This window comes from Armigeres subalbatus, chromosome 2 (assembly GCF_024139115.2).
Source record: "Armigeres subalbatus isolate Guangzhou_Male chromosome 2, GZ_Asu_2, whole genome shotgun sequence".
Taxonomy (NCBI): Eukaryota; Metazoa; Arthropoda; class Insecta; order Diptera; family Culicidae; genus Armigeres; species Armigeres subalbatus.
The window spans coordinates 135,300,392-135,323,587 of record NC_085140.1 but is presented as its reverse complement, the minus strand read 5'-3'; the positions used below and the strand labels follow the sequence as shown (position 1 = coordinate 135,323,587).

The 23,196-nt window shown below is 42.0% G+C and overlaps 1 long non-coding RNA gene across 1 annotated transcript; it reads right to left on the bottom strand.

Annotated features, from left to right (window-relative positions):
* Window positions 1-1,378: 1,378 nt before the first annotated feature.
* On the bottom strand, window positions 1,379-4,154 carry LOC134215161 (uncharacterized). Its single transcript, XR_009980050.1, has 3 exons — window positions 4,057-4,154; window positions 3,868-3,982; window positions 1,379-1,514 (listed from the first exon to the last, which is right to left on the bottom strand). It is a non-coding gene; the product is annotated as an uncharacterized LOC134215161 (long non-coding RNA).
* Window positions 4,155-23,196: the final 19,042 nt, after the last annotated feature.

The window sequence follows — 23,196 nt, the reverse complement described above, 5'->3', positions numbered from 1 at the left end:
GCAATAGTACCTGTTACTGAAAGACTAATAAACACCTCAAATCATTAGTTTGCAATTCCAATCCAGGTTTCCTTTCATCCATTTCTACATGATGAATTGCGAGCGGACAAACCGGGAAAAATATGAACAACTTTGGTCCTAATTTGTATCTTGTTAGGCTGATAATTGTGTGCGCAAGTTTTCAGCGGATGGTTTGTTTGTTGGTATGGCTTTTCGCCTCATTTACATAACTCCGAACATCTTCTTTCCGAATGGGATGGATTTTTTTTCGCACACAGTCACACACAGACAGTGTTTGACTGTGCCGGGTTGGCTGAGATACGGAATGTTTGCAGCCGAACATCACACAAAGCAATGCAAACACGGCGTAGAACAAGTTTCGCAATTATTAATTTACTACAGTTTTCAACAAAGTTTTTAATCTTCTTTTGCAGCCGAATATGCTTGCTGGTGAGATATGATACTGTTGACTGCAACAACCGTGAACTACTGCTCCTTCAGTGTGCCTGTGGAACGGCACGGTGCTTGGTTCAAAGTTTTACCGGGTCTTAGGCGGTATGCTTTCTGGAATTCTCGGAAATTTATCAATTTGCTTTCAGTTTTCCAAATTCCTTCTAATCTTCATTTTCTATAATATAGATCTTCAGTGGTGACCATCATACGCTTGTTCTCTTATTCGCCGAAATTCAAAACAAAGTTCCACCTTTTCCATCGGGTGTATTGTGCTTATAAGCATTTGTAATAACAAAGTGACGAAGTCGTAGAAGTTTTAGCTTATAATTATAAAGGATGCATGTTGCAAACGAACAACAATGCATTTCAGTAGAATTTGGCTAATGAACGTGGTTTCACTCATAACTCAGGCCCTAGAAGCTACCGTAGCTTATCACTTGTAGCGGACTTCGAAGCATTTCCGTGGAATAGAATCTTGATAAATGTTTCGAAGGAAAAAAATAATGCAAGGCTTCCGCATTCACGGAACTGCCTGCCTTATTCTGTGTTTTGCAACAGGAGCACGTGTCTACAGAAAATCGACAGAGGAGATGTGGACGAAACAGATTGACTATTCCTAGACTGGAATTGGAAAAAAGCTTCAATCAGTGGTTTTATCGCTGATTTTATTTAATTTTTTGCCTAGAAAAATGTTTTAATTATTCAATTTTACTACAGAAACCCTTCTCAGCTTGATCGGAGTATATAAATCACCTTTGTATGACTAAAATAAAATGCCCTTGAAAACACTGTTACGTGGTAAAATATGTTTTTCATCGCTCCCAGATTTACTCAATCAAAAACAAAAAAAAATGAAAAGAAAATGGGTTTGCTTGCTTCTCACTTTTGTTATAATGTTTGTAAGGTATTTGTTATTGAACAGCTCATTTTATTTGCATGATTATTATTATTTATTACATATTTGCTTCGCGCACATGTTGTTCACTTCTTCTCACTTATTGTACAGGCATCTAAAAATATTGTATGGCTTCGATCATGGATTTCTATGGTGGAACTATGATCTAAAAAATCACAAGGAAAGAAATTATACAATGGAAAGCATAGAAAGTTGAAGGAAAATTCTAATTAGACTAGGAACGTAGAGCAAAGAAGAAAGAAGATGGGCCCTGCTTTCACATTTAGTAGTTTGATATTTTGCAATATTTAGTGGTGACGGCAGTGTATAAAATGCAAAAATCAACCAGTTCTCATATTTTCAATAACAAATTAACAAATCATCATTCGACAATCTCATAAAATTCTCCCTGCCTTTTTTCCCAAGCAAAATAGAATTTATCGATTTCAACATAAAATCGAATCCGTTATCGTTTATTTTGCGGAAAAAAAGTGTACCGCAAAACCCCGACAATGGAATGTGATTTGGCTCTGGACCATCAATAGTACACATGTACACTGGGTCACAGTTTATGCGTTTTTTACGCAACTATTTTTACGCTGATTTTAGAATTTATGCCGTTTTTTACGTGGATTTGGGATTTACGCGGATGTCGAATCTACGCAGTTTTATTATGCGGATTTTGGGATTTAAGCTGAACGTATCCCCCGTGTAAAAACCAACTTCAGTGTACAATAATCCCGGACAGAGCATCGCACTGGAGGTTGTTTTTAGAAGCTTTTTCATCTCGTTAGACTACGCTGGTGGATTTGGCTTCTGGCGACGGTCACGTTTTCGGATTAATCAGAGAGTAGCCACCGGGAGCATATCGGCGGACTGATTGTGGCTGGCAACGGCCGTTCAAAGTCCAACGATGATGTCCTGCGATGAGTTCAAGCACTCCTCCAAGGTCGCTCACGAGGTAGCAATAAAACGTGTTCGATTCGACTTTGCATTTCATCGACGATGCTGACAATTAATGTTGTTACGTGAATGTAAATTCATAAAATTATACATGATTCAAGTAAACATATCAAATGGCTTGAAAAATATGTAAATGTTGTCATCGAATATTGTTAAACGGATGAGATAATCATTAAGACTTGGTATGCCATTGTAAGAATTAGTATCTGTTGTGTTTGGCACAATGATACACCAGTCGATCCTACAGAATTTATATACAAAACGTAGGGGAGAGCGGGGCAAAATTCTCTGGCTAAAGAATTCAACTTATTGTTACGATTTTTATGAGATCTTCTGTTATGCGACAGTTAATAAACATAGTTGGCTGATGCCATCTTTAAATCTCAAAATATCGTTTTAGTATGGACAGTGCGTAAATACATGCGAAGACCCGTGCGTGGTACATCATAGGATAGTTTCGCTAGGACGTTTTGTCTTTCAAATTTGTTAGATGTTTCAATCGAATGTGGAAAAATGTAGTTTTTCACACCATTTTATCTGTTATTTCAATACTTTCTACACTTAACCGACATATTTTAGGTTTTTCAAACAAAATGAATATGAAGGAGTATCCAAAAAATATTGCCTCGAAAGCGGGGTGCGTTATGAAGCCTCTGCTTCTATGTACCTTACACCTAATCATACGATCTTTACTACGTTACAATGTTTGTGCTTAGGAAAATATAAATCTTCCTGGCAAGCGTTCGTTCACTTTTCCATTAGGCATGATTTTCACGTGCAGCTTTCTCCCAATACGCGTGCCTACCCCGAAGGTAGTAGTAAACGTGCCCTTGCCCATCCGTACGATATTCGTAGATAAAACACACAAAACCTGAAGTGTAGATACATTACCCGAGAGTAAGAGAGAAAACCTCGAAGAGCAAGCTTTCCTCAAGATAATATTCAATTCCATTGAACGTTCACATCGAATTTCCAGCAGTAGACTAAAGTGGTGGAATTTGAATCTTTCGTCGGTTCTAACCATTTCGCCAAGCTAAAAAGTATAGGGACTAGTTTCTCTTGTTTCTCCTTACCTAATCATAAGGCACAACAAAAGGGACGCAGGAATTCACGCCAAACAAATTGAATCCTGGTACGAGTCTATTTTTAGAACCAAAACATATTAATTTTCCCGGTTGCTCAATTTTTTCATTTTGCGAGAGATCCTTTCAATTGGCTTCAGGTACTCTCTTGATGGAAAGGTGAGGGACAATCGTGTAAAATACAATATTGATTGAAATACGCATATTTAGCTAAATTTGAATTATAGCGATAACAATGTGTACCGTAATTTGGAGGAAAATTTGAGTACTTTGGTAATGATTTGGACATGTGTAATAGTTGGACATTTGCTTTAACGTGATTTACCTAACCTAAACCTCATTCCTACATGTTGTCTTTCTTGTAATTTTTGTTTCATGCTGTTAGAGTGTCTGATAAACTTAGAGACTGTTTTGAACCATCTCCCTCTAGGCATATTATATTTTGGCTCACCTTTCTGATTCACTTCCACCTACCTTTTTTCGGTTGGTCGAAAATTTTCTCATGTTCAAGCTCGACTAAAGTTGAATCAGACTCTTGTTTCTTCAATGGGTTTCCTTTATGTTGGGATGATAATGGGACAATTTATTCCTAAAATAGTTTTAAATAGGAGTTTTTTATACATGTGTCACACACTAGATCTGTATATGAGTAGCTTTAGTTACAATAAAGTTTCTATAACTGGCTTAACTCTACTTTTGCTGCCTGGGATATTATCTTTATAGCCGAAATCATTAGCACTCGCAAAAACAAGAGAAGACCGGGGCTGATTGGCCAAGCTTTTTTCAATCAATCAATAAAAAATAAATTCAGGAAAAAGTTATACCGTGCGGGACCGAAATCCGTACAGCACCGAAATCCGTCCACTTCATGAGATATCAATAAATTAAAGGAGGTTAAAGGTAATTAATGTAGGAATATTTAATCTTATCCTGTTCAGATACTTGACACTAAGCTTCTAGGGCATAGAATTTTAAAAAAGGCTTTGAATTTAAAGTAACAAAAATCAAAAACAAATCTCTACCCACAAAACGCGGAGTTTGTGCCGCCATTTTGTTTTCGGGTAGAGCATAATTGCACCAAAAGTAACTGTGTTTTAATTACTAATTGCAAATCATTACATAAGATAAGCGGAATACAAATGGAAGGGATCGCTTCTCAAGGTGCGTATCGAACTATTTACAATGGTAGTTTAGTCAATCAGACTGTTTCAATTTAAATATTTAGTGAAGAAATAGCTGTACGGATTTTGATCCTTTGATTCGAAATCCGTCCACGGTGGACGGATTTCGAGTCAGGAGTAGTTGATTTAATTTATATTTTGTCATGTTTTTCGGAGTTTTTAATGAGTAAATGTGAAACACTTCAAAAGTAGAAGCCTTCATGCGCCTGTGTTAATGACAAACGTTTTATTTACATTCGATTTCCGTTTTCTAATGATTTTTTCATATACTAAGGTGCTTAAGAGTACGGATTTCGATGCCCCATGGTAAGCAAACAAATGCGGCGGAAAAATTCGGTCAACCAACCCCAGGGCAGGGCTTACCGAGTTTATTGAATTAGTGGACAGTGTTTTAAGAAGTGGGAAAAGATAGTGTTTATAATTTTCTAATATTCAGGCGCGTAAAAATAATCCCAACTCTTTACTTTTTAATCTTTTATAACATTTTTAGTGAACTTTTTGCCACTACTTCTACTACTACTACTAATCGTTATTTTCTTTTCCTCTGCCAGATTATTTTTACGTTTGATTTTATGTCGTCTCCTTGCAATGCTGTTTTTATTGGGGAACCGGTTGAAATTTGTGTCGATTGGGCCAAATCGGCCAAACAGCCCACACAAAATTCGGTCAACCCCGATGGAACCATAAAATACTCTGATCCCAACATTTTGATAATTATCTACCCGGATAAATGGTTGGCAACAGCGTCGATACACCTATACCTGGCGTATTGTAGAGCTCAATAATCGTCAGTCTTGGGCGATGTTCCTCTAGATTCCCCGAACGTTAAGGGTCCCCAGGTCCGATTCCACCACGTGCAGCCAGCGTGTTCGTGGCCTTCCACGAAGTTGCCGGCTTTTATCCGGTTCTCTGTTGAATATTGTTTTCGCGATTCTTTCTTCCGACATTCGCACTAAGTGACCAGCCCACTGAAGTCTCTCGTATTTTATACGATTCAAAATATTTTCTTCTTTGTATACTTGATACAGCTCATAATTCATGCGTCTGCGCCACACACCATTTTCTAGTTTCCCTCCAAGTATTGTACGCAGCACTTTTCGCTCGAAAACCCCGAAAGCTCTCCGGTCCGCCTCTTTTAACGTCCATGCGCGCCATATTCGTCCATATTCGTGCCAGCAATACGCCTTTTCAATTCACGGGAAAAGTCATTGTCACATGTCACAAGCGTTCCAAGGTTAACAAATTCTTCAACAACTCCAAACACATCCCTATCAATCACTACCTCAGCACCAACACCACTAGGTCTTCCTCTATCTCTACCTGCCACCATGTACTTTGTTTTGGTAGAGTACATAGTGCCGTTCCTCTGCACGCCAGATCTCCTCATAGCGCCCTCGATTGCAATGTTGAACAATAAATTCGAAAGTGCATCACCCTGCTTCAGTCCGTCCAAGGTCACAAACGAGGTTGACACTTCGTTTGCAATCCGAATACTTGACTCCGAGCCATCCAGCGTTGCACGTATCAGTCTAATCAGTTTCGCCGGAAAACCATGTTCGGACATTATCTGCCACAGCCCATTTCTTTTCACTGAATCGTACGCTGCTTTGAAATCATTGAACAGATGGTGAGTCTGCAAGTTGTACTCCCGAAATTTATCAAGGATCATCCACAGGCTAAACATCTGATCCGTCGTTGATCGACTCTCACGAAAACCTGCCTGGTATTCGCCGACGAATGACTATTCAAGCAGTCTCAGCCTGTTAAACAGGATACGCGAAAGGATTTTGTACGCCGAGTTCAGAAGGGTGATCCCTCTGTAATTGACACACTCTGGTCTGTGCCCTTTCTCATAGATTGGGCATATGAGGCCATCCGGCCGGCAGTTCTTCATCCTCCCATATTTTCTGGATAGTGTGGTGGATTGATTGATGCAGCTGCTCACTTCCGTGTTTGAGAAGCTCGACCGGGATCTCGTCCTTTCCAGCAGCTTTACTGTTTTCAGCTCGTTTAGAGCCTTCTTTGCCTCGTCCAGCGTTGGTGGTTCCCCAGCTTGACCGTCGCCGACTATGTCTATTCTGCTCCTTTATAGACCTCCATTTTTACCGTTCAACAAATCTTCGAAGTGCTCCTTCAACCTGGCGGCGACCATAGTCTTGTTTGTCAGCAAATTGCCTTCTCGGTCATTGCACACGGCGGTCACTGGCGCAATCTTATGCCGCGCGCCATTGACAGTTGCGTAAAACTTTCGCATATTGTTTCTATCCATGTTCTCCTGCGCTTCAGCTATCACACTCTCTTCGTGTTGCTTTTTTTCTGCGATGGATTCGTTTCTTTTCTGCGCTTGCTACACTGTACCGCTCTCTGTTGGAACGGGTAGGAGCCACTAGCATTCGACTCCTAGCAACATTTTTCTCGTCCGTCACTCGCTGACACTCCTCATCAAACCAACCATTTAGTTGGCGTCGCTGTGCAGTTTCCTAGGGGCCCTCCTTAGCCTAGCGGTAAAATGCACGGCTATAAAGCAAGACCATGCTGAGGGTGGCTGGGTTCGATTCCCAGTGCCGGTCTAGATAATTTTCGGCTTGAAAATTGTCTCGACTTCCCTGGGCATAAAAGTATCATCGTGTTAGCCTCTTGATGTACGAATGCAAAAATGTTAACTTGGCTTAGAAACCTCGCGGTTAACAACTGTGGAAGTGCTAAATGAATACTAAGCAGCGAGGCGGCAATGTCCCAGTGGGGATATAATGCCAATAAGAAGAAGAAGAAAAGAAGCTGTGCAGTGCCCAACACTTCCTGCGCTGTTGTAGTCACAGCTTCGGATATGTTCCCACAATCTGTTGACGTTGCCAGATGGGGTGGCATCTCCTATCCGCTCGTCCAGCTTCTGGTGGTACTGTTCAGCAACTCCTTCGACTGACAAGCGTTGGATATTGAAACGCATCGTTCTGTTGTTTCGTGAATTCGCGACGCTGGAAAGTCGCGCCCGAATTTTTGCAGCTATAAGGTGTGATCCGAGTCAATATTCGGACCTGAAAGGTGATCTTCGTCCATACTAAAATCGTACGGGTGGTTGGGCTCGCTCACAGGATTCCCTGTTCCTTCAATTGTGCCGACGCGCTTACCAAATCCAAATTATGGAAGCGGGTGGCGCGATAAGTGGTTGGGCTTGCTTATGTGGTTCCTCCTTCCTTCGGCAGCTATGCCGACGCGCTTACCAATTCCAAATTATGGAACCGGGTGGCGCGGTCGGTGGTTGGGCTTGCTCACGGGGTTTATTCTTCCTTCTGATGCTGACCGATATAATTTCGTAGTAGTCTCCGTTTCAGCGTTCGATGATGGAATGAGTCTTTTCCGTTGAAGAACTCTTCTTTTATAGTATTCTGTTCAGAGGGGAGATGCCAACTTGACTCTATAATTTCAAATTTTCGGGTGGCAGTAGGCCATGCTTTTCCAAGTTGCATGAAGGGGAAATGTGAGTTGCCTCTGGAAATTTCAAATTTACTAGTAGCATTAGGCGGCTATGCTTTTCCTTGTTGCATGAAGGGGAAATGTGAGTCATCTTCGTGATTTCAAAATTTCCAGTTACAGTAGGCCATGCTTTTGCATGTTGCATAAAGGGGAAATGTGACGCGTCTCTAGAAATTTCAATTTTTCGGATGATAGTAAGCCATGCTTTTCCATGTTGCATGGCGGGGAAATGTGAGTCATCCCTGGAATCAAATGTTCGGGTGGCAGCAGGCCATGCTTTTCCAATTCAATTCCAAACAATAAAGGGGAATTGTAAGTCCACTGACTTCATGATTTTTTTCACTCATTTTTTTCTGGTTACGGCATGTTTTTCTAAGGAGTGCTGAAGTGAAATCTCTAACTGCTGAGAAATTTTGTGAAACAGCGCGTTTTCGAGAGATCGAAAGAAATTAACGTTTTTTTTTTGTTTTACTTCATTAATTTTATTTCAACTGTTTTTTTGTTTGTTTTACATATAGCTTTCTCTTATTATCATGTTATACCTTAATTCTACACTTACATCTACAACATCCGAGAAATGTCGTCCGTCGACTAGCACGTGGTATATCTGTGAGCAAGTGTCTCCACTCGGATGTTGCCAGGTGGTGTGTTTGCGGATATTCTTACTTGCGAAGTTTGCGAAGATTGCCATCCCTCTAGCAGCAGCAAAGGTTACAAGTCGCAGGCCATTATCGTTGGTAGCGGAATGAAGGCTTTCCATACCAATGACAGGGCGAAAGAAACTTTCTCTTTCGATCTGCGCATTTGCATCTCCGATGACAATCTTTACATCGTGTGTTGGACACTCTCCGTGAGCCTTATCTCTCTCTTAGAAGAGAGGCTCTCTTAGAACTCATCCCTCACGTCATCAGGCTTATCGTTCGTTGGGGCATAGATGCTGATCAGGCTGTAGTTGAAGAATTTGCCCTTCATTCTCAACACGCATATGCGGTCGCTTACCGCTTCCGCCAGACAACACGTTTCATCTGCCTCCCGATCACCATGAAGCCAACTCCTCGTTCTGCTCTGTCACCGCCGCTATAATAGATGTGATACTTAAATGAAGTGTTCACTATGGGATCCACCGCCCGGAATTCACGTTCTGCCAAACTCACGCCGACCTTCTGCAGCTCACGAGCCAAGAGCCCAACACGTGCGGGTTCATTCCAAGCTCTCACGTTCCAAGATCCGACTTTCCAATCATTGTCCTTTATTCGTTGCCGGGTCTGTTGCCGTTGAATCAATCCGTTTGCTCTACTTTTGCCTTTCTTGGTAACTGTAGAATCTTCGGTAGGCTACCTTACGCTACCTACATCGCGTTGAAGGGGCTGCCTTCTCGATGCTGACACGATTCAACATGGTGTGCACAGTTTAGTTTGGAGTCCCTCGCTGGCACTCGGACGATTATCAGCCGCCCCTAAAATGGGGAACAGACGCTGTTTCGAGCCGCTCATAACATGGAGAACAGACGCTCGATCAGATGTGCACCTCCGGAGAGGAGCAAATCCCTCCTTCCCTGTCAGCAAACGACCATAATTCCCACCGGGGTTGGTTACCCGATCTTCCCTAAAGTTGCTCGTATCCCGGCCAGCTCCACGAGGAGGTAGGGATAGGAGTTGCTGGGTAAGAGGCAAAGGACCGCAAAATGAGATCTATTTTATTCCTTCAGGTACGCGAAGTACCAATGGTACGCTTTACCCAGCATTTGCCGTGCCAATTGTTTCATTGGCCCTATTTTTAGTAAAGTCTTAGGAAGGTTTGAGAAACTGTTTTTTCATAAACTTTATTAGAGAGAATTTCAGCTCTGGCTCGTCTCTTGAGAAATTTTGATTATCCTCAAAGTATGCAATATATCAATTATCTTGGTCGCTGCTGAAACACACAAATCACTTAACGATTGGAAGAAAACCGACGATTTATGTAACGAACTTGATCAAAACCAAAACCTAATTGAACTGCGGGTAATATCAATTGACCCATTATAACTTCTACAACGCTTTTATCTACCACCCAAGACTCTACAGGCAGCATTGAAATTTAATACACGCCACGCCACCATTGCTCTCACAAAGCACAATGTTAGCAATCGATTTCTTTCATGATACTGCCACCGCATAAATTATGTATCACGTTATAATTTATGTGCCCTTTTATATAGTATTCTCTGCGTTCGACCGTTTTGAAAAGGATGCCTACCGCGACGGACGGGAAGCCTTTTACGCGCCAGGATTTGTACAAAATGAGGATTTCCCGGTAGCGGGTCCCCGGACACGAGGGCAAGGAAAGGATAAACTTTTTCGATCCAAATCAGAACAAATAAGCGCCGCAACTTTAGCCGTATCTCGCAGTGGGCTTACGATTACACGTATAGCGAACATTGATAATCTTTCACTTATGGGTTGCGTGTGTATGTTCGAGAGTGAGGACAAGATCGAGGCCGAATGAGGCTGCATCTTTTGACGGTTCATCATTAGTTTTAACTTCCAAAAAGGATATTATCAAGAAAAGGTTTTTAACAGGCTGTTTCACAGGAAAATAAATAATAGCTTAGCTCAGCTCAGACACATATTTATTATTGAAATACATAAATTTAAAACGAGTTAATACTCAAAAATGCATACTTATTAATTGAATGGAGACGCATGGTATATAGAGCACGTTGTTTGAGAATTTAACACCTCAAAAACATGTACACACAGAGAGATAGAGGCCATGAGGGCTTCCATGGCAATACTCTAACAGTATTAAGGTTCCCCCAAAAACAAGCGACGCGACTGTCACCGTCGGTTAGCGACTGCGATTCTGTCGCCGTGGATATGAAAACGTAAATGGAACATTGCAACGCCCTAGCAATAGAATCGGCAATCAACAGTCGCGGCGTCTGTGTTTAGGGTAACCTTAATATTTTTAAAGCAATACATTTTTGTTTTGTCAATGAATAACTTTCAACAAAATGAAGTTTCAGTTAGAAAATATATGGATAATGAATAAGAATTCGTTTGAATGAGTAATTTATCTCCTAAAAACAAAATAAAGTGAAAAAAATGTTTGTTTTATTGAATGCAAACGATTATGGGGGTGAGGAGTATAGAAATCCTCATTCCTAAATTGACGAAGCAAAATCCATTTCATGTAGCAGCTTGGCTCGATACAGGGTTTACATTACGAAAAGGCAACGAGTTGTTTATTAGTATAGAATTCATTAGATTCAATCCTTGTGCACTATCTTTCATATACGTGCCTCTCATATTGCGCCTAGTAAGAGTTTCCGAAGCTATTCACCATTGACCCAGCTGAAGTTTGTGCTTCGTTAGTGCATGTGCTTGCAATATTACTATGAATCGGGTAGACATACCTAAACGAGCATGCATAAGAAAACGTAGCCAATGTGATCCATACAAGCTCGAATTTCGCTCGGAGATGTGCATCTTGTCGGCTCCTATCTGGCCATATATCTGTGTGTTGCTATTCAATTGTAGCGTGCCGGTTCGGAAACATATTCTAAGACGTCCGACCACAGCAGGGATGAAGGACTCGTTTGTTAGACTGCACACAAAATCATCCACGTCCAAGTGTATCCTTTTCGTGCCGCTCCTCTTACACTCGAGCAGCGTATGCTAATGATGGCAGAAACGTAATCCAGCACGTTTCAAAATTCAATATGCGCAGCATAATACGTTTTTGTCCTTTCCTTACATCTAGGTGCTCAGAAAGGCGATAGTTTTGAGCGTTGAAAAACAAAAATTAACTCCAAAATATAAAGATTAAATCGTATACAATTTTGCTTCTATGATGTCAATGCAGTGATTTAACATTTTGAACAACGTTGTATGTAATCCAACAAATGGTGCTAACAGATGGTTCTTTGGCATTTTTGAAGGATTTGCCGTACAGTAAAGATCTGGTCCGTTGTCGAGCGGCTGTCAACGAAGCCGGCTTAATAACTTCCCACGAACTCATTCACTAATGGTGACAGACGACGTAAGATCATCTGGGATATCACTTTGTAGGCGGCATTAAGGATGGTGATCGCTCAAAAGATCTCACACTCCAGCTTGTCGCCTTTCTTGTAGATGAGGCATATAACCCCTTCCTTCCACTCCTCCGGTAGCTGTTCAGTTTCCCAGATTCTGACTATCAATTTGTGCATCCAAGTGGCCACCTTTTCCGGGCCCATCTTGATAAGTACAGCTCCGATACCATCCTTACCAGCTGCGTTATTGGTCTTGAGCTGTGGGATGGCATCCTTAACTTCCCTCAAGAAGGGGGCTGTTTGGCTTCCATCGTCCGCTGAACTGACGTAGTCATCTCCTCCGCTGCCTTGAATTTCACTGCCTGTGCCCTCAGCACCATTTAAATGTTCCTCGTAGTGCTGCTTCCACCTTTCGATCACCACACGTTCGTCCGTCAAGATGCTCCCTTCCTTAGCCCTGCACATTTCGGCTCGCAGCACGAAGCCTTTGCGGGATGCGTTGAGCTTCTGATAGAACTTGCGTGTTTCTCGAGAACGGCACAGCTGTTCCATCTCCTCGCACTCCGCTTCTTCCAGGCGGCGTTTCTTCTACTGAAAAAGGCGGGTCTGCTATTTCCGCTTCCGTCTACATATAACGTTCCACGTTCTTCCGGGTACCTTGCTGCAGTGCGACTGCCCGTGCTGCGTCCTTCTTCTCCAGAATCTGTCTGCACTCTTCGTCGAACCAATCGTTCCGTCGACCTCGTCTCATATACCCGACGTTGTTCTCCGCTGCGTTGTTAATGGCTGCTTTAACTATATTCCAGCAGGTGTCATTTGGCTGAATAGGACCTTTGTCCTAAAAGGGTTTTTCATTTTTAGCTGTCTAATTTTTTGTTGATATTTTTTTCAATTCGGTTGGAAAAGGGCTTGAAGAAATAAAGTTTAGTGTAAGGTATCAGGAAAGTGATAGTTTTTTTAGTGTTTTACGTTCCAACAGTGATTCGGCTAAAGTGATTTTTTTACGCATAAAATCGCTAGATTTCAAGTGAAGTTCACGCGGACCGATTTTGATGTGCTGTGCAGAAACCAATCAGTCGTGTTGTCGTGCTACACGAACAGATAGTTCGCGCGGGATAGTTTGTGCGGTTGAAATAAAAACGTTGTTGGATGTAGAACGTTCGCGTGATTATCGAAACATCATATTCTGTGGTGCGGGCGAATAAATTAAAAAGAAAGTGAAACCATCAGTGCAGGTCAGCGTAAGGATGGTAGGGAAAATATGGTAAGCTTTATTGTAAAATTGTGATTCAAAAATAATGCTTTCTATCACTAAATACACGCCAGAATCAAATAGATTAAATTTTGATTCAGGAAGTGTGAATACACTTCAGATATCATTATGATATGTGGGTGTAATCATGCGGGGCTTATTGTACACGAATATAGCTTCGGAATGCATGCGTTCTTGAAATGGGCTATAGGAGTTGCAATAGAGCTATCACCTTCTAGCTCCCGGATCTAAGATTCTTGCAATTATATAAATAAAATTGTTGCACGAATATTCTATCCATAATGCCACTGCCAGACAGTGGGAGTTAGATTGTAAACACACACACATAGGACCTTTGTGCTAATAGGTAATTTGGCCGGATAGGCCAAAGCAAAATTCTTAATTTCTCACATTTCAAATGACCTGTACGGCCAAAAGTCTTATTCGGCCAAATGTCCTATTCGGCTAAAATACCATTTCGGCCAAATTACCATTTCGGTCAAACGACCTTTTCGGCCCAATGACCCTTTCGACCAAATAACCCTTTCAGCAAAATGACACTTTCGGCCAAATGACCCTTTCGGCCAAATTAGCCTTTCGGCCTAATGACCCTTTCAGCAAAACGACCTATTCGGCCAAATGACCCTTTCCGGTTCGTACTCTCCCGTACTGATTATTCGTTGCGTAGGTTTTTTTAAAGGCTGGCTTGGAGGGCCTGACAACAAACCCCCTAAATTTCCGGAGGACCATTCCTCCATTTCCGGTGGACCATGGTGCACAGTTTCACTTTGAGTCCCTCGCTGGCACTCGGACGATGATCAGCCGCTTCTTACATGAAGAACAGACGCTTAATAAGATTTGCACTTCCGGAGAGGAGCCAGTGTTGGTAAAAACTCAATTTCTCAAATCTCATCCACGATTCAAATCATGCGCGAGGCAAACCTCACCCGACTCACAGCTTCCATTTCAATAAAACTTGCATAAAAGAACATATAAAAGGTTTTGAAAAAAGTCCTGTTACCTTGGAAAAGACCCAGTGCGTGGGAATCTAGGCAGACATGGGGAAAAAACCTTACTGCCAAAAGTAGGATCATGGAACCAAACATTGTGACATGGATGTTGAATGCATGGTTTGAGGTGGCCACTCTCACGCCAGGACAATTATCCTGTTAGAGAAGATTCCAGAAAAAATTACCATATTGTCTAAGTTTCATTTTTTTGTATAGATGTTATTTATCATTAGCATTAGCATTGAGCAATTCGCACAAATTCGTAGGTGGTACAAGCCAAGACTATTGTATGAGAGTAGCATCACTTTCATACGTTACCACAGATATTGATTTGGGACTAATCACTATCTCTTAGATGGAAGAAATGTACCCACCAATAGTCGAGATCTGTCCTGGCCACGTCCTTGCGAATGCTGAGGAAGAGGAAGGATGGTTAATTGGACACCTACTTAAGAAAGATGCAGAGAACTCTACGACCTCTCATAGGTGCCACGGGAGGTTTTTTGGGATTATTATTATTATTATTATTATTTATTCAGACTAAGGCCGAAGTGGCCTGTGCGGTATATAAGAGTCTTCTCCATTCGGCTCGGTCCATGGCTACACGTCGCCAGCCACGCAGTCTACGGAGGGTCCGCAAGTCATCTTCCACCTGATCGATCCACCTTGCCCGCTGCGCACCTCGCCTTCTTGTGCCCGTCGGATCGTTGTCGAGAACCATTTTCACCGGGTTACTGTCCGACATTCTGGCTACGTGCCCGGCCCATCGCAGTCGTCCGATTTTCGCGGTGTGAACGATGAATGGTTCTCCCAACAGCTGATGCAATTCGTGGTTCATTCGCCTCTTCCACGTACCGTCCGCCATCTGCACCCCACCATAGATGGTACGCAGCACTTTCCTTTCGAAAACTCCAAGTGCGCGTTGGTTCTCCACGAGCATCGTCCAGGTCTCGTGTCCGTAAAGGACTACCGGTCTAATTAGCGTTTTGTAGATTGTCAGTTTGGTACGGCGGGGAACTCTATTCGATCGAAGCGTCTTGCGGAGTCCAAAGTACGTACGATTTCCAGCCACTATGCGTCTCCGAATTTCTCTGCTGGTGTCATTTTCGGCAGTCACCAGTGAGCCCAAGTACACAAATTCTTCTACCACCTCGATTTCGTCACCACCGATGCAAACTCGCGGTGGGTGGCTCACATTGTCTTCTCTTGAACCTCTGCCTATCATGTACTTCGTCTTCGACGTGTTGATGACTAGTCCGATCCGCTTAGCTTCCCTCTTCAGTCTGATGTAGGCTTCCTCCATCTTCTCAAAGTTACGTGCCATAATATCTATGTCGTCAGCGAAAACCAAATAGCTGGACGGACTTATTGAAAATTGTACCACTCGTGTTAATCCCTGCTCTTCGTACCTTCCAAAGCGATGTTGAATAGCAAACACGAAAGACCATCACCTTGCCGTAACCCTCTGCGGGTTTCGAAGGGACTCGAGAATGCCCCTGAAACTCGAACTACGCACATCACCCGATCCATCGTCGCTTTGATCAACCGTGTCAGTTTATCCGGAAAACCGTGTTCGTGCATTAGCTGCCATAGCTGGTCCCGATCGATTGTATCATATGCGGCTTTGAAGTCGATGAATAGATGATGTGTGGGCACGTTGTATTCGCGGCATTTCTGCAGTACTTGGCGAATGGCGAACACCTGGTCCGTGGTGGAGCGTTCGCCCATAAAACCTGCCTGGTACTGCCCCACGAACTCCCTTGCAGTTGGTGCTAGCAGTGTTGGTAAAATCACTCATAAATCTCAATCAACGAGCGCTCCCGTGCGAACGAAATCGTCTGCGATTTTAATGGAATGCATCACGCTTGAATTTTTCATGCTAAAACGCATCATTTCACTCATTTGCCAAAAAATCATTTTGGTTTAAAATCGCATTTGAAATCACTTTGGGGAAATTTATTGCTTATACATAAAAGAGTGTCTAATATTTTATGCGACAAACGTCAATTTACTGTTTTTAACGAAGGAGAACAAAAGAAAACCTACGATGATTCAAATGGATGATTAAACTCATCCATGAGTTTTTAGGTGCTGAGTTGGGTGCGTTTAAACTCACGCTTGATTTGAATCATCCATGAGTTTTGAGATTTTGAGTTTTTACCAACACTGGGTGCTAGTCGACGGCATAAAATTTGGGAGAGTACCTTGTAGGCGGCGTTCAGCAATGTGATTGCGCGGTAGTTGCTACAATCCAGCTTATCGCCCTTTTTGTAGATGGGACACACGACACCTTCCATCCACTCCTGCGGCAAAACTTCCTCCTCCCAAATCTTGGTAATGACCCAGTGCAGCGCTCTAGCCAGTGCCTCACCACCGTGTTTAAATAGCTCTCGTGGTAGTTGGTCAACCCCAGGGGCTTTGTTGTTCTTCAGCCGGCCAATCTCCTCCTGGATTTCCTGGAGATCCGGAGCCAGTAGAATTATGTCCTGCGCGCGTTCTCCCAGGTCCATCACCATACCGCCATCTTCGTCTGCCACATCGCCATTCAGGTGTTCTTCGTAGTGCTGCCACCACCTTTGGATCACCTCACGCTCGTTCGTAAGAAGGTTCCCGTTTATGTCCTTACACATATCAGGCTGTGGCACGTGGCCCTTACGTGAACGGTTTAACTTCTCATAGAACTTTCGTGTGTTATTAGCGCGGTACAGTTGCTCCGTTTCTTCACTGTCTCGATCTTCCTGCTGCAAGGCTGGTAGCGACCGAAGCCACTCAAAATAGTGACTTTAGTGACCAAAGCTGACGAAAAAAGGGACCAAATAGTGACTTTCAGTTGCAGAAAAAGTGACCAAATAGTGACTTCCAATTTCAATTGCAAGTTCGATGAGACGAAATCAAGCGTTTTTGGGTCGAAGGAGAATTTATTTTTTCGTAATTTGTGGCGGAAAACACCTTTCACTCACCACTCTTTTCTCTTAGAACGAACTCAGAAGATAAACGAAAATCGTACTTGCTAACTTTTATCTACTTAGAGACTAAGTAAAATTATTGCCCTCTCTTTTAACTCCACGGAAAATTTAATCAAAATCAGTAAAAAGCAAGACAACTCAAAACTATGAGTAGTCGTTAAGCAGATCAAACTTTTATGCCAGTGGAAGTGAGCGAAATATGATTATCACTCTTAAGGACACTCCTCACGAAATCAAAATTTGAAAGCACTCGCGTTTTCAAGGGCACACCACAACGCCCAACTGTCATTTTTATAATTTCAGATTGGCTGCGTCGCAGCATGCGTAAAATTATAAGACTGACAGTACTTCGAAAATTGGATTCCGTGATAAGGACAAACCTGTTTTTTTTCCTGAAAATTATTCTCGAAGTCGAAGCAAAATTCTTCACACAAACAATGACAGTTCTTTATGGGTTTTTACAGTAGAGCACCAGAGAGGAGGAGATAACGGCCATGTTTCACTCAAACTCTGACAGATAGCAATGGGATTTCCCATAGGAGGAAAGAGCAGAATTTGCTTCGACTGCGCGAATTTCTCGGCGAAAATCTGCGTGAATGAGCATTCTCTTCTCGTGAGAATGAGTGAAAATTACGATCATTGGATTAGCTGAACACCTACTTAAGAAAGATGCAGAGAACTCTACGATTTATCATAGGTTTCATAGATGTTTTTGGAATTTTTAGTGAGACAGGAAAAACAGTAGGATCGTTTTGGTACAAAACGATACAAAAATTATGAAGATTCATGTACAACGAGCCTGGGATTGAACGCTCGACCTCTTGCTTGTAATGAGGACCATGCTCTCTAAACTTTTAAATATTTTTACTCCAAAATATGCAGATTTTCCGACTTTCTGTGTGTATTCATGAACGATTTTTGCTATGGAATTTGACAACGCATGCAATCTTCAAGATTGGGGAGACTTGATCGCCTTTCTATGATATCTACTCAATAAATATATATTTTCTTGAATTTTTTAGACAAATTTTTATATGGATGCCTAATGAGGCATAAAGTCTCCTCGAATTGAGGCAACAACTCAAAATCCAAATATCCTGAAATTGTGGTGGAATGATGGCATTTTTTTCAGTGAAGATTATTTAGCATATTTATGGATTTGTGCTGTGAAAAATTAATAATTATTGGGAGAAGTTGTTCTAATTTTGCGTGGCCACTAAAAAACATCTTCAGGAGGAAAAAACACAGTAAATAATAGAGCAAATAAGGTTGTCAATTAAAAAAATAACGCGCCACTAAAAATCATGAAATCATGAATCAGGTCAGTTCATGAAACCATGATTATAATTCATGATTTCAGGGACATTATTCACGGTAGTAGGCAATCCTCATCAGTCGACAGTATGCATAACCGGTTATATTTCGAACACTTCATTCCCAAGAAGTAAGAACTAGGGCTGTGCAAATATCGACAATATCGATATTATCGGATGAAATTCATCGATACGATATCCGATATCATTGAACTCAGATATCGCCGATATCGATAAATTTTTGTAATCGATGTAATGATGATGCCCAATTAAATCAACTACATACACTGGCTCACTGACTACATCCTTTAAAACATATGTAGCAAGCCAATCACATTTTTTAAATGTCCATTGTGTCTGGTGTTGAGAAATTGGGCGCATCAGTACCCACTAAGATGAAAGGCAAAACGCATGAACGATAAAGCTTACAAAACCCTCGACAGGAAATCTAAAATCATTCATAATAAACCACAGGCGGTGAAAGTTATTTCATGAAAAGTATTGTCGTTTGCGGTGTTTTAGCAAGATGAATAAGAGCGACTAAAATTTTCAAATGGTTTTGGAGTGACAAATTGGAGTTAGAAACGTGATAAAATCGATAGTAGACAAACTCGGGTAAAAACGATCCGATATACGATATTTTCAAACCCGATATATCGCCGATACCGATATACAGTCAAACCTCCATGAGTCGATATTGGATAAGGGACCATCGACTCATGGAAATATCGAGATGTGGAATAGGAAATCCTTGGGAAGCTGTTTGGAGGGACCATCAGAGTAGCCCAGAAAATATTTTTTTAATATGGCATAATTTGCTTCCATGAGTCGATATCGAGTCATGGAACATCGACTCATGGAGGTTTGACTGTATTACCAAATGAATATCGTCGATATCGATAAACCTCCATTGTGCACAGCCCTAGTAAGAACGACTGAGAGGTAGCACGCCGGACTCTCGCTCAGTGTACTCGAGTTCAAATCCCCAGTTGAACTTATTTTTTTTTTCTGTCGATCTAAACAACCAAATTGTAACGCAATGGTTGCGTTACGCGAAAATATATCATGAAATCATGATTTATATTCATGGTGTATTTTCATAGCATGAAAACACGACGGATTCATGGAATCATGAATTACTTTCTCATTTCTGGGAACGGATTTTTATATGTATTTTGGTTGATTTTGTTAATCGTTTGTCAATCCTCCCCACAAACTCAATCATTTCCAGCTTACCACAGATAAGCAAGATAGTAAAGCCTGTTTCTCCCTGATATATGAAGCTTAAAAAACTAAATTTATCTTCTAAACTTTAAACACTTAGTCCACACAAAACTGTTATACACAACACTAAAACAAAATAGACACCCCTAAACGTTGTACTGCACATACATTGATAACACATAGTGATAACACGAAGTTGACCGAATCACGATTATATATATACCTAGCAATAGACAGGAGAACAAAATTATAAACCTACCGGCCAGTCAGTAGCCACTCGATAGCTCTCAATAAAGGTCGTACCAACCACGCGCGCGCGTTATCATAAAACTTAAAGTAATATAAAGTGCAATTATATCTACCACCAAATTCGCTGTTCTCAATAAAGTGTATGCATATAAGTTTGTTCTGCTAATGTAAATCGTATCTAATTTGCATAACTGAAGGAAGAAAGGACTGTTAAAAAGGATATGTGGGTGATGTATGGTGGATTAGTGTATTAAAAGGAAGGATTAGTGGATTGGTGAATTGGAAGGAATTGAAGTGGACGGGAAAGAAAGGATACGGCAAGGATCTGCATATTCGGATACGCTAACTAACTCGAAGGTCAGTTTTGCTCAACCCAACGAATCAAGCCGGAACATTGTATGGTGCCGTGACCAGGATCTGTGGTTGAGCAAGGAGCCATTGTACAGGATCCCTTTGTTCGGAGTTTGGCGGGTATTGTGCCTCAGGATTCGTCATTTTGCTGTCAGTCGGAGATCCAAGCCATTGGATAGGAAATATTTCACCCGTCGGGACTGCACTCAGGCAAACAACCACCCAAGTCCACTGGAAGCTCATCAGACGATAGAGTCAAAGGATCACTCTTGTAGCAGTAATACCCACTCACTGGCTGGCGTTAATTAATAGAAATACAAGGCCTTATCTAATAAGGCCACAGGTGAGTGGCATTCCAATCTGTTTGCTCTATTTGTCGGTGCTACTTGGCTCTCTCTGTTTTCTTTTCGTACATATCGAGTGGATTGGTGCTGTGTTGCTGCACATCATATGCGAGTCGGTTGGATTTATTGGCTAGACGATTCATCGATCAACAACAGTGAAAGGGATTCTATGCGACATACAGCGTGCGGAGTTTTTGGATATCGGTTGGCGGAAATTTGAAATAATACAAGGTCTATTGATGACAGACCTCAGGTGAGTGTCTGTCCAATATTTTTAAATTCGCCATTGAGGTGTTACGTGGTTCTTCCTATTCCTTCTATACACGTTGCTGGATCGATATCGTAAGCGTTTCGCAAGGATTAGCTGATACTGTCAAATTGGATCGGTGGCTACTACGGTTTATACTAGGAGGAAATTCATCGGAAAACGATCTACGGCTTTCACAATCAGGATAATCTCGGAGTGGGTGCTGTTGCCACTACTCGCTGGTGGCTCTTAATTGTATGGTGTGGAACAAGAAGGAGCAAACTTAAAAATACAAGGCCTATACTCGGTAGGCCACAGGTGAGTGGCCTTCCAAACAAATCATATTGGTGACTGGTGCGCTTATGTATTTATTACTTTTTCGCTGCCTGCTGAGGATCTTATATCGCTAATCGAGGGCTCCACCGCACTAAGGAGCTAAACGGGGTACCAGAAGCAGTTATTTTTATATACAAGGTCTATTTTGGACAGGCCTCAGGTGAGTACCTGTCCAATTGACTCACTTTTGGTTGGAGGTACTTCCTGGTTCCGTTTGGTTATTTATTTCTCGGTGTTTCGGATTTTTTGAGAGCTAAGCTAGCACAGCAAGCGTGGAATTTTTGGACAAGACAAGGAGCTGCTTTATTATTAAATACAAGGTCTAACTTGGACAGGCCTCAGGTGAGTTCCTGTCCAATAGAACAATCGTTGGTTGGCGGTACTTCTTGGTTCCGTATGATCTTATTTATTTCTGGGTGCTGCTGAGTTCGAAAAGCTGAATTAGTTCGTGTGCGGTATTTTTCTGGGACCGGAAGCTGCAACATTATAATATACAAGGCCTAATTTGGACAGGCCTCAGATCCGGGTTCCTGAGCTGGTTATCAACATGACTGAACGTTTGATGAAGGAGAAAATTAAGAAACGGGAGCGCATGTTTGTATCACTCAAAAGGCATGAACAATTTCTTGAAAAGTATAATCATGAAAATCAGAGTGGGCAGGTTCAGAGTCGGCTGGACAAATTGGACGAGAAAATGGCTGCGTTTGAACAACTTCAGGAAGAAATTGCTGACATTGACGAAGATGAGCAGAACGAGGAGGAGATCAACAAAGCTTCAACAAAGTTTGAGAATCAGTATTACGAGCTACGAGCAGCGCTATTGATGAAAATCACTCCACCTGTAGCAACTCCACCTCCGCTGGAAACGACGCGGAACATCGCAGGTGGTTTTCATTCAGGAGTTCGATTACCTCAAATCTCATTGCCAGATTTTGACGGTGATTATCGAGGTTGGCTGACCTTCAAATCGACTTACGAATCTCTAATTCACGAGTCTGCGGAGCTTAGCGACGTTCAAAATTTCATTATTTGAAGTCGGCGCTCAAAGGTGAAGCGGCGAAATTGATCGAATCGTTGACGATCACCAGCGGAAACTATGTGATAGCGTAGAAACAATCACAAAACGTTACTCCAACGAATATCTCCTGAAGAAACGACATTTGCAAGCCCTAATGGAGTACCCAAAAATTGAAAAGGAATCATCGACTGCAATTCACGGTTTGGTGGACGAGTTTGAGCAACGCTTGAAAATTCTCAAACAGCTAGGAGAGAAGACGGACACCTGGGGAGCGATGATCGTGCACTGGATGTGTTCGAAGCTGAATGGCCAATCGCTGCAACTGTGGGAGGATCATGCTGCGTCGCTGGAAGAACCAAGTTTTGCGGATTTGGTGAAATTTCTGGAGAAAAGGACGCGTGTATTGGAAGCTGTATCGTCGAATGCATTAGAGCCAAACAGATCAACTCAAAAATCGACAGGAAAGGTCTTCAAACAGATGGTTCATGCTGCTACAGGAAATGAACGAGAACGGATGTCTTCATCGGTAGCTTGCCCATGCTGCAGGAAAATCACTACATGGCTCGTTGTGCGAAGTTCATTAAGCTGGGTCTTAAAGAGAAATTGGAGTTGGTGAATAACAAACGTTTATGTAGCAATTGTTTTCGGACTGGACATTGGGTGCGGGAATGCAAGTCTACTTTCAACTGTCGCACATGTGGAAGGAAACATCATTCGCTGATTCACCCTGGATTTCCTCCAGGTAACAGTAATGCTGGGATCATTGGGATGGCTGGGACATCTACTAGGACAACCGAGCATCAAGGAACAACAACAAACGTCGTAA